Source organism: Tupaia chinensis, unplaced genomic scaffold (assembly GCF_000334495.1).
Source record: "Tupaia chinensis unplaced genomic scaffold, TupChi_1.0 Scaffold000085_1, whole genome shotgun sequence".
NCBI classification, from domain to species: Eukaryota; Metazoa; Chordata; class Mammalia; order Scandentia; family Tupaiidae; genus Tupaia; species Tupaia belangeri.
In genome coordinates this window covers 5,822,148-5,835,047 of record NW_006159547.1, presented here as the reverse complement: position 1 = coordinate 5,835,047, position 12,900 = coordinate 5,822,148, and positions in this window count along the sequence as shown.

Genomic DNA, 12,900 nt, shown 5'->3' with positions numbered 1-12,900 from the left:
TTGGGGACACGCATGCGCCTGGCGTGAGTTTTAAGATGCCAAATCTGGGACTTGAACCACGGTCAACTATGTGGGAGTCCAGCGACGTTACTATTACACCATCTGCTAGTCCTAGCACCTACTATTTTTAAGCACTCTTTTTGCCTCTCTGGATACAAAGACTTACAGTCTCTTATTTTATGGCAATTATTATCAACTTTGCATAGTTAAAATGAGTAATAGAAACAAATTTAGTTTGGTTAGATTCTGGATGGAAAAGTTTTGTGCTAGACCCTGAAAGGGGGGTAGACATCATGTTAAGGGAATAATCTTGAGGACAACGGGAGCCAGTGAAGGGCTTTATATGTGGGAGTGACTTGGTGTACAATAGTTTTACATTTCAGCCAGTTCACTATAGGGCCAGTAGGTGGCGCAGAGTTTAAGGTGGCTGGAAGAGTTGTATTAGAGTTCAGGCGAGATCTCCTTCCATGATTTGAAGAACCCTTTCCGGGCCAGCAGATAGTGTGGGTTAATAAGGGTGGCTGGATTCTATATAGTTAATTGTGAGGTTCAAGTCTCAACTCACCCATAGGCTTGAAAAACATGCTGCATGCCTGTCTAAAATCCTGAAAAGACAATGGAGGAGAAGGGATTGTGGCATGGCCATTCTTCCTGGGAGGGGCTTTCTCTTTCTTTCTCTGTCTCTCTTCAGCAAGGGCATGTTCCCTACAGCAAAAATTTTAAAAACAAAAACTCTTTCTCATTAGCTGTATCTATACATTTTGGATTTTTTCTTGTTTGTTTGGTTGTTTTCTTTCTTTCTTTTGATTTGTCTTGTATTGATCTTGAAGAGTTAGGTTTTCTAGAAACTGGGAAGCAGCCTACTGAGTTTCCTCTCTGGTGGCTTATGTATCTTTCTAGTTGTAAGATATATAGACATTGTGACTCAGGTCTGTAAACCCAGGCAGAAATTAAAGGTAGATTTTTTTTTTTTAAAGGAGATGTGTTTCCAGTTTCTACTGCCCATCAATTGTATAATATCATCAGGAAAAAGAATGAGAATAACCTGGTTTGATAATCTAGTTTGTCACTCATTTCTTCAGCAACTATTTCTCTTTTTTAAAAAAGATTTATTTAATTCTATTTATTATTATTATTTAATTTGAACAGATAGAGACAGAAAGAGAGAGAAAGGGAAAGCAAAAAACAAGCCGCCAGATCCAGGACATGAACCACAGTTAACCATGTGGGAATCCAGAGCCTTTAACCACCATGCCACCTGGTGGCCCACAACTGTTTCTTGAATGTGCCAGGCAATACCAGAAGCAGCTACTACCTTCATGGTTATTTTGGCACAAGATTGGACAAGGCTTGGTTTGCCCCTTACAAAAAATAATCCTTAAACTTTAAAGTCACTAGGTTTTACTCTACAAGCTTGTTAAAATATTCATTTGTTAATTAATTCAAAAATACTTAGTTTAATTATTGTAGGAAGGATTCTCTATGCTGGGTATCAGGATTCATGAAAGAAAATCAAATAAAGACATGGCTTTCAAAGAGCTATGGAGACCACTGCATTTCAGAGTTTCCTGTGGTGTCAATAAATGCATCAGTAGAGTTAAATTCAATATAATAACCAGCAGTGGTTTGAAACACTCATTTGAAATGTCCTGGGGCTGGAATAAATAATGAATCATTATTATAAAGTGCTAGGTCCCTGGGGAGTATGATCTTTGGACCAGCCAGCAATGGGATGAAAAGCATTTCTGGTCACTAAAACTGTGTGAGAATAGAGCGTCAGTAATAAATCCTGTCACGTCTCACCGTACACAACAGGGGACAGAGCTACCGCCCCTCTGATGTCTATTGTGTTTTCCCATTTCTTATTTACCATGCTTTGCATGATGTCAGCCCTACTGAGATTTCCTCTTTGGCTCTAATGAGCATTTTCCTCTAAAAAGTGTTGACCACTGTCCCTCCTGCAGAGTTGCTAAAAAATATTATAAATTCAAGACCAGGAGTAGCAAACCACTTGTAAGTAGAGTTGAAGAAGGTGTTGTCATATGATTGTGAGTCTGCAGTATTTTTTGTTTTTGTTAATGTAAAAATCACAACAGCACACCCACAGGAAATTGGGATACAGGAACGTGATGTTAGCTTTGAGAAGCTGTGAGGTAATCTTTAACATTAAAGATACCTATTTAGGTATCACGTCTAGAGAAATCTAAAGAGTTTGAAGAGATGTCACTGAGAGAATTTTGAAAAATAGATTGAGGTAGAAGATAAGCTTGGAGGCCAGCAGGTGATGTGGTGGTTAAGACACCATGTGGATTCTCACATGGCTGACCGTGGTTTGAATCTTGAACCCCGTGGCTTGAAAATCACACCGAGCACATGTGCTTGCATGCCCAAATTCCCAGGAGGAGAAGGGAATGATTTCTGACTTTCTCTCTCTTTGTCTCTCTCAGTCACTCTCCTGTGAATGCACGTGCCCCATGGCAAAACAAAACAAAAACAAAAAAGAGAAAAAGAAAGAAAGATAAAACTGGAAGAATATGACGTTCAGTACCAGAAGACATGATGGCTCATGAGTGACAATGTTCTAAAGGAGACAAATGTTGTAAGTGGAAGAAGAGGGATTTGTTGAACCTTAGGAAAACTGTCTCCCTTGACTCATTTTTTTAAAAAAAAAACGTTTAGTTTATGTATTTATTTATTCTTAATTTAACCAGAGAGGGACAGAGTGAGAGTGAGAGAGACAGAGCAGGAACAAGAAAGAAAAAGTAAGCTGCCAGGTCTGGGACTTGAACCATGGTCAGCCATGTGGAGTCCAGTGCCTTTAACCACTATGCCACCTGCTGGCCCCATCTCTTGACTCATTTTTATCAACCCTACAAGGTATGCTTTTTAGATGCCTATTATATATGCCTATTTCCATTTACAAAAGTAATTGAATTAGGGGACCAGCAGGTGGCATGGTGGTTAAGGCACTGGACACTCTCACATGGCTTACCACAGTTCAAGTCCTGGGCCTGATGGCTTGCTTTCTCACTTTCCGTCTGTGTGTATGTGTGTGTGTGTGTGTGTGTGTGCGTGTGTGTGTGTGTGTGTGTTTTTCTTTGGTCAAATTAAAAAAATAATAAATGAACGAATGAATAAATAAATAATTTTTTAAAAAAGTAATTGAATTAGAAATAAAGCCAACAAGGGGGGCTAGCAAGTGGCATGGTGGTTAAGGGCACTGGACTCCCATGTCTTTGGCACCAATTTGAGTCCCGGACCTGGTGGCTTGCTTTCCCACTTTCTCTCTCTTTCTCTCTCTCTCTCACTCTCTCCCTCTCTGATCATAGTAAAATAAATAAACAAATAAGTAAATGAAATTAAAGAAGAGAGAAAAGAAAAGAAAAGAAAAGAAAAGAAAAGAAAAGAAAAGAAAAAAGAAAAGAAATAAAGCCAACGATTTAACTCCGATGCATTTTCCCTAGTACATGCAATACAGTGGTAGGAAGAACATACATCTTACAGTGAGATCTGCTTTGGAATTTTGGCTAGGCAACTTAGACTTAAGTGATCTTGTTTAAATTACTGCATTTCCTCATTTGTAAAAGGGACTTGGGCTAGCAGGAGGTGTAGTGGTTAAGGCACTGGATCCAACAGGTCCTACATAGTTCAAGTCCTGCACCTGGTGGCTTGCAAAGCATGGTAAGTAGATGTGTGTGTTCCCAAAATCCTGAGAAGAGAATGGAAGATAAGGGACTGTGGCATGACCATCCCCCTTGAGGGTCACTTTCCCTCTCTGTCTCTCTCTGTTGAGCACACACACCTTGTAGCAAAAACAGTAAAAAAAAGAGAAAAATTATAAAGGGACTTAATGAAGTCTGCTGCTACTGAAGGATTAAGTAACTGTGTGTGAGGCTATGACAACCATATCAGGTAGACCAGAACCTTCTGATAAGTGGAAACTATTATTATGACAAAGTCACAGAAGGCTCTAAAATCTTATCTTCTGAAGATATCAGAAAACTGAACATATGTTTATTAAATTGTGATGTCCTGGGAGAAGGGATTTGATAACCTTCCCCACACCCTTAACAAGTAATTTTTACCTTGTCGTTCTCCTCAATACAAAAAAAAGAGAAAGTGTGTGGTTTAATATAATAATTAAAAACATTGGGACCAGCAGTTAGCGTAATGGCTATGTCGCTGGACTCCCATGTAGTTGACCATGGTTCGCATCCCGGACCCGGTGGCTTAAAACTCATGCCGGGCACTTGTGCATGCGTGCCCAAGATCCTGAGAGGAGAATGGAGAAGGGATTGCGGCGGGGCCATCCCCTCTGGGAAGGTGATTTCTTGCTTTCTGTCTCTCTGTCTCTCTCTCTCTGTCTTTCTGGTGAGCACGTGCACCCTATAGCAAAAAAACTCTCCAAAAAAAAAAAAAATTAAAAGCATTTACTAAGGGATAAGATAAACACTAGTCCACTTTAGAGATTATCTCCATTATCAGTTTAATGTAGATCTTTTCTCATTGTATGAAAAAACATACATCTTTTAAAAAGAATTATTTATTTATTTAATTCCAGTCGTTTTGATTATTTTTTAATTTGACCAGACAGAGACAGTGAGAGAGAGAGAAAGGGAAAGTGAGAAAGCAAGCTGCCAGGTCTGGGCCTCAAACTGTGGCTGGCCATGTGGGAATTCAGTACCTCTAACCATTATGCCACCTCCTGGCTCCCAAAAAACACACATTTTTGAAAAAAGGAATCGTATTATGCACATATTTATGCAGCTTTTTTTTTTTTTAACATTGTGATGTATCATGGATATCTTTTTATATCAATTCCTGGAGTCCTGTCTAATTTTTATTTTTATTTTTGTTTTAATAGTGGCATGATAGTCTATAGTATGATTGCATCATTAGTTATTGACCAGTCTGCTGTTTGACTTTTAGATTATTTCCATTGTTTTTCCATAATGAATGATGCTGCAATGAACAAACTTATATGTCCTTCTGTAGAATATATTTCTGGACATATGTATGGCTAAGTCAAAGCATATCACATAACATCGTATGTAATAAGTTAGTTTTTGGAAGACTGTACTAGATAAAGGTTGAACTTTATTTTATCTGACTTTAAACCAATATGTATGGTTTGCATTACTGGAAAACAGCTTAAAGGAAATGACCTATTGACCATGAGTTCAATGGCCCATCATTTAGTGAATAAAGTTGGAAAGAAATGTTTATTTCTCTTGGACTCTGGAAGTTACAGGATTGTCCTCTTCCTAGAACCCATTTCAGTAATGTTGCTCCCCTGAGAACACAATCACAACTTTGGGGGCTTTGGGATTTATTGACAAAGAATATACTCGACTGATGGAAGCAATGCTGGTGGCTCAAGTTTGGTCATTAGGATTGTTTAGTCAACAGTGTCAAAGAGGTGTGGGCGATCCGGTTTGAAGTGTCATCTTTGTTCGTGTCCCTGAGGAGACTGTCAAGACAGCCAAGGCAATTTTCTTTTGTACTTTAAAGAGTGAAATTAGTTTGGAGAAATGTGGTGTCTTATTTCAGGGAGAGACGTTCAGTGTGCCTGTCGCCCAATTCATGTAACTTCTAACAGTTTTAACAAAACGGAATCAGAGTGTTTGTGTTATTTGCCTTGTTTGGAGGGAGAGGAAAAGTGGTCGGACTGGAAGACTGTAGCTGAGGGATTTTTCTCTTTCTTTGCTCTCCAAGCTTCCTTATCTCCTCCTGTTTCATACACTTTCACTGCCAAAAGCCTAATCCACATCTGCTCAGAGAACTCCACTAACTACAAATAGCACAAGGAAAAGCACTGGGCGTCCTTGGAATGCTTCTTGGGTTAAAAAACACTTCTATTAACTTGGGGATTTGTCTTAGATAAAAATTCCTAGTTTCTTTCTAGTGCCTCCAGAAAGAAAATTAATTTTTAGTTTGAATTCATTTTCTTTTTTAATGTAAATGGAACACTTTTTTATCAAAATAATACATGCACATAGTTTAAAAATGAAGTAGCGCAAAAGGACTTATAATGAAAAGCAACAATTACCCACGATCCTCCCTTCTCAACTCTGGTCCCATGTTAACGGTTTCTTCGATGACTACCTCCATCTCTCTAAATTCTCATACTGCCACTCTTCTCTCACTTTTTTTTTAGTTACTTTTTTGTTGTTGTTACAGGGTGCATGTATGGAAATGAGAGAAAGAGAGAGAGAAAAAGAGAGACGTGAGAAATCACACCCCAAGGTGGATGGCCTTCCTGCAACCCCTTCTCCTCCATTCTCCTCTCCGGATTTTGGGCAGGCAAGCACATGTGTACACACATGCCTGGCATGTTTTTAAAGCCACCGGGTCCAGAACTTAAACAGTGCAGTCGGCCCTGTGGGTTCCAGTGCCTCGACCACCACACCACCTGCTGGCCCTCCCTCTCTCTCTCTCTTTTGAAAACAATCATATGTATTTTCTTACTAACCATCTCACTGTTATTCATGAGAATTTGGTTCACTTATATCTCCTTCCCTCTTCTCCTGTCCTTCTTTTTACATAGTTAAATCATCATTTTTAATTCCTCATTGGGATATTGTGGAAGTTCAGGGCCTTAATTACTAAGCCATCTGCTGTCCCCTGCCTTGTATATATTTGTGGGTATATATATATATATATATATATATTTAATTACATTTGTTATTTTTTTATTTTTAAATAATTGTTTTATTTAACTTATTTATTTATTTATTTTAATTTAACCAGAGAGGGACAGAGAGAGAGAGAGAGAGAAAGTGAGAAAGCCAGCCATCAGGTCCGGGACTTGAACCATGATCAGGCATGTGGGAGTCCAACACCCTTAACCACCACACCACCTGCTGATTCTCTATTATTATTGTTTTAAAAATTTGACCAGAGAGAGAGAAAAGAAAAGCCAGAAAGCGCAAGCCACCAGGTATGGAACTTGAACTGCAGTCGACCATGTAGAAATCCAGTGCCTTTAAGCACCATGCCACCTGCTGGCTCCGGTATATTTTTATCTAATCCTAGTTTTGTGTACAGGTTGACCCTGAAGATGAAAATCATTAATAAATTAATCATTTATTAATGATACAAATATTAATGATTCATTAAATAATATTTGAATTATTGTAGTATATCATGCTTCACAATCAAAATTCTATTTTCCTTCAGTGATTTGGATTTGCTTACCATTGTGCCTGGTACATAGTAGTTACTTAAAATGTTTGCCGAATAAATAAAGAATGTGCCTGAGTTACTTAGAAATGGTTTCTTGGGGCCAGCAGGTGGTGTGGTGGTTAAGGACGCTGAACTCCCACATGGCCAATGGCAGTTCGAGTTCAGGACCTGGCGACTTGCTTTCTCGCTTTCCCTCTTGCTCTGTCCCTCTTTGGGGTACAAATTAAAATAAATAAGTAAGTAAAGTTCAATAATTCTTAAAGAAAAATGAAATGTAATGTCTTCCTGTAATGTCAAGTTCTGTAGGGTAGAGGGTGGGAAGGTTGAAGAAATGGATGTACAAAAATGCCTAATTTAGAATCCTGACCTTCTCATATTGGGTTCTGATACAAAGGGAATTAAAGCTTTAGAAACAAAGCCTTTGGCATGGGGAAAATCTGGGCTGCATACGTAACTTGCAATACCATGTGATACTCTTCCTCAAGAACTGGAAAACTCTTCCAAGGACAGTGATGGGGCATGTGTTATTGCCAGCTGGTGGGATTTTTCCATTTCTGTACTTGTGCAGGTGTATGCAGGGTGCCACATAATTTCCTCTGCCTGAGCCGGCGTCGGATTGCACGCAGGAGTTCTACCAGCTTTCGGCAGGGATTTCCTTCAATAGGCCACCTCCGGGTGATAAATGACCCATGGGCAAAGATAAATGAAGCCCGGCACTGGGCAAGCTGTTCTCTGAGAATAACTCTGCTCTCTAGGTATTGTCAGTTAGAATTCCTGGCGAGGGGAAATGGATCGTGTCCCAGGGAATTAAAAACATACACAGGAGTGGGTATTGCGAGAGGATTGTGGGTGAGGTGGCTTCAAGGAAGTCAGTAACAGATGGATGGAGAGTTCGAGATGTGGGGTTTTATATAGGAAATCTTTGAGGCTCTAATTAGAAGCGGAATATGGATTCCGCTCAGAAGGCAGAGCTGAAACACTTGCCACTCTGTTTCACTAGTCATGCAATTCACATGATTTAGCATATCGGGAGGCAGAAGCCCTGGTTACAGCGATGCTAATTAGAGCGTCTGTACTTACACCTAGTCAACCATTTTCCTGGCTTTGCATTTCAAGTCGTGAATGGAAGAGGGAATTTTAATGATGCCCTATTAAGGCAACTAAACAGCGCGACAAATAGTTCTCAGTTCCTTGGCTGGCATTGTGAAGAAAATGATTTGTTCTAGTAGAATTCCAGTTCCTTACAATGGGGGTTTATTGTTGGCTCTTAAAAGATCACTGATTCGGATATCTTTTTTGGATGATGGATGTAGGGGGAAAGGTGGGAAATATTTTTTGCTTTGCATAATGGAGAGGGATAATTTTATTCCTTTCATTGACATTGTTTATTCTTGAGAAAATTATTTTGAAATGATTTTCTTTTGCCATGGGCCAACTTAGGGGTAACTGTGGACACTGAAATAGGAAAGAAATGGTGAGCCCCAATTCCTGCATCATTAGATTTAAGATAGAGTAATAACGTAGGTACTGCTCCTTTTGGAGGTTTTTATTTATTTTGGTTTTGTTTGCTATAGGGCATGTGTGTTTGCCAGAGAGAGAGGAAAAGTGAGAATCACCTCCCACAAAGGCTGCAGCCGTACCACAATCCCTTCTCCATTCTCCTCTTGAGATCTTGGGCACACAGGCACATCGGGCTAGTGTGTTTTTCAAGCTACCGGTTCTGGGACTCGAACTGTGCAGCCATCCACGTGGGATCCAGCCACCTTAACCTCCATACCATCTGCTGTCCCCCAACAGGGTACCAATGAGTAGCCATCTAAGCAGCCTGGTGGGCATTTCAAACAAAAAAACTGGCCCACGTTTGGACTGGCCCTTGAGATTCAGCCTTTACACACACACACACACACACACACACACACTCCATTTCCCCACCCTAATAACCGCAGGATCAGGCTGTATTAGCCCTTTAGAAGACTAACTTTGGCTGGGGCCAGACCTCCTGAGCCTGCGTGGGAAGCCCGGTGCTGGCAGAAGTCTGAGGGGTGCAGCAGTGCGAACGTGAACGGCCTGGCTTACAGCAACGCCAGAGTGTCTTCACTCTGAGGGCTGCATTGTTCTCTGTTCCTTTGCCCACCTTTCCCTCCCTTTCATTGGTATCCTCTGCCCTGCAGTGTCTGTCCTTCCAGCACAACGCTGTGCCGGTGACTGACGGCTGTTGTCTTCCTGACACTAGTGGGGGGTCCATGCTGGCAAGATGGCTGCAGATTTTATCCTGAGGGATGAGAGTTTGAAAGTAGTTTCTTTTGCTTTTTCATTGACAGCTGAGTCACCTTACGTTTGCCTGCCATGTGGTGTGTGGGTTTCATTTATTTAGTTATCATCTAAGAGAGGGAAGGAGATGGAGAGGCACCACTGACAGGGTCCTCCTGCCACAGTCTTTCCCCAGCCCTGCAAGCAATCAGGGTCATGGGCAAACCTGGGTTCAGGGGGATCTGGGGCATGAACCTGAGGCCTTCCCAGATGGCCTCCAGCATTGCTCAGCAGTGTCGCCATAGCCTGCATCATTGTGGCTGAGACATGGTGAGTTTAAAATTTATAATCCTCTTCTCTGTAACCTTTTCAGTCCTCATACCTCCACTGGGGTTTCCCTTTAGACCTGCAATGTGTTTAGCTTTCCTCTAGAATTCATCAAAACATGTTTATACATGTATCACTTTCTCTTTCTCCATGTTCTCAACTAGATACTCTGAGCTAGAGTCAAAATTCCCATCAAGCTATGCTCATTGCTTTCATATTTCATCACTCATGTACTCCCAACCCATTGCAAACTGTCTTCTCCCCACAACGTTGATCTGAAATGACTTCCTTCAAGCCATAGTGACTTATAAATTAAAATATTGACTATTATAAATTTTAAAAATTTATTATGAAAATATAAAAAATATTAATATATAAAAGTAGAGATGGGGCCAGCAGGTGGTATGGTAGTTAAGGGCACTAGACTCCCACATGACCAACTGGGGTTCAAGACCCAGACCTAGTGGCTGACTTTCTCATTTTCTTCTCTCTCTCTCACTTTGTCTATCTCTGGTCAAATTAAAATAAATAAATAAATAAAGTTAAATAAAATACTTTTATTAAAAAGTAGAGATAAAATTCTTCTTCTCGGGAACCAGCAGTTAGCGTAATGGCTATGTTGCTGGACTCCCACATAGTTGACCATGGTTCGCGTCCCGGACCCGGTGACTTAAAACTCACGCCGGGCGCGTATGCGTGCATGCCCAAGATCCCGAGAGAAGAATGGAGGAGAAGGGATTGCGGCGTGACCATCCCCCTGGGGGGTGATTTCTCGCTTTCTGTCTCTGTGTCTCTCTTTGTCTGGCGAGCGCACGTGCCCTATAGTGAAAAACTCAAAAAAAAAAAATTCTTCTTCTCATTGAGGTCTTAGTGATTGTTTCTTATAATACCTTTTAAAATAATCATCGTTTCCCCCATCACATTCTCAGTGTGGACCAATTGTGTTAAGGGAAACCATGGACATGGAACTCCACATCTCTAACAGAGGAGGACAGCAGAAACAAATAGAACCTCTAAGGCACACCCAACAAAACGAACGATTCCACGATATCATCTAGCTCTCAGTACATATGCAAGTTATTCTAATACTAATTTTCTGTTTTTGTTTTTGTTTTTGAGAGATTTTTGCTATAGGGTGCATGCACTCACTGGAGAAACAGAGAGACAGAAAGTGAGAAATCACAGCCAGGGGGGATGGCCACTCTGCAATCTCTTCTCCTCCATTCTCCTTTTGGGACTTTGGGCAGGAACGTGCAGGCACCCAGCATGTTTTTAGCTTGCTGGGTCTGGAACTCAAATCGGGGTTGGCTCTGTGCGAATCCAGTGGCATAACTATTGTGCCATCTGCTGGTCCCACTGATACGAATTATCTTATTATCTTTTGATTGTGAAAATGACCTTTTGTCTTTATTCCTTTGCTTAATTTTTTCCTTTCTTTCTTTCTTCCTTTTTTTTTTTTTCTGTGTGTGTGTCACAGACAGCTGTGCTTACCAGAGAGAGCACGTGAGAGAGGGAGAGAGAGGGAAAGTAAGAAATCAACTCTCAAGGGTGGTTAGCCACGCTGCAATCCCTTCTCCTCCATTCTCTTCTGGAGATTTTGGGCACACGTGCACGTGTACCTGGCATGATTTTTTTTTTTTTTACTTTATCTCGTTTTACTCTCTTCCTATTTTTATTTTTTTAAAGATTTTATTTAATTTTATTTATTTATTTAAATTTGATGAGAGAGAGAAAGAGAATGAGAGAGAGAAAGGGAGAGAGAGAGAGAAGAAAGTGAGAAGGCAAGCTGCCAGGTCCAGGACTTGAACCATCGTCAGCCATATGGGAGGCCAGCACCCTTAACCACCACTCCACCTGCTGGCCCCACCTGGCATGATTTTCAAGCCACCAAGTCTGAGGCACAAACCACAGTTGGCCATGTGGGAGTCCAGCACCTTAGCCACAATGCCACCTACTAGCCTCCCGTATGTTCTCGGATTTGTTTACTGGTGTGTTCTTCCTGGACAGTGAGCTCATGTCCATTTTTACGTGCCTAATGTGTAATTGAACAGTACTTGAACTCAATGACTTAGTTTTTATTGTTAACATTGCTGTTATTAAGACTTGACGATTACTGAGCACATTCTATGTACCAGGTATTATGGTGCATGCTTCACATGCTTTAGTTCACTTAATTCTAACAATTCTGAGTGAAGCCCATCATTATTACTTTACAAATGAAGGAACTGAGAGGCTTAGTGAGGCTGTCACCTGACCAAGTTAAGAGAATAGCATGCTATAGAAAGGTGGCTTGTTTAGCACAGAGGACAGAGCATAGGGCAAAAATGAAGCCAGAAGACTAAGACTTAAGACCTGTTAAAAAAAAGCAGCCATGTGTGGAACCAGCAGTTAGCGTAATGGCTATGTCACTGGACTCCCACGTAGTCGACCTCAGTTTGCGTCCCGGACCCGGAGGCTTAAAAACTCATGCCGGGCGCTTGTGCGTGTGTGCCCATGATCCCAAGAGGAAAATGGAGGAGAAGGGATTGCGGCGTGGCCATCCCACCTGGGGGGTGAGTTCTCGCTTTCTCTCTGTCTCTGTCTGTCTGGCGAGAGTGCAGGTACCCTATAGCAAAAACCTCTCCCCCCCGAAAAAAAAAAATCAGCCATGTGAAATCCAGCTCTCTATGCACAGAGCTTAACCACTGAGCTACAGGGCCAGCCCTCCTAAGTCTACTGCTCTTGGCTATAAGAATACAGGCAATTTTTTTTCTTTTATTTTGGGAGAGGTTTTCGCTATAGGGCGCGTGTGCTCGCCAGACAGAGAGAGAGACATAGAGACAGAAAGCGAGAAATCACCCCCCAGGGGGGATGGTCACACTGCAATCCCTTCTCCTCCATTCTCCTCTCAGGATCTTGGGCATGCACGCACACGCGCCCGGCATGAGTTTTAAGCCACCGGGTCTGGGACGCGAACCGCGGTCGACCACGTGGGAGTCCAGCGACAGCCATTACGCTAACTGCTGGTTCCCAATACAGGCAAATTTGATTAAACTCTGTAAGCTTATGTTTCCCCATCTGTAATAGAAGGAATAAGAAAATCTTTACTTAAGTGCCAGCAGGTGGCATGGTGCTTTTAGGGTACTGGACTCCCACATG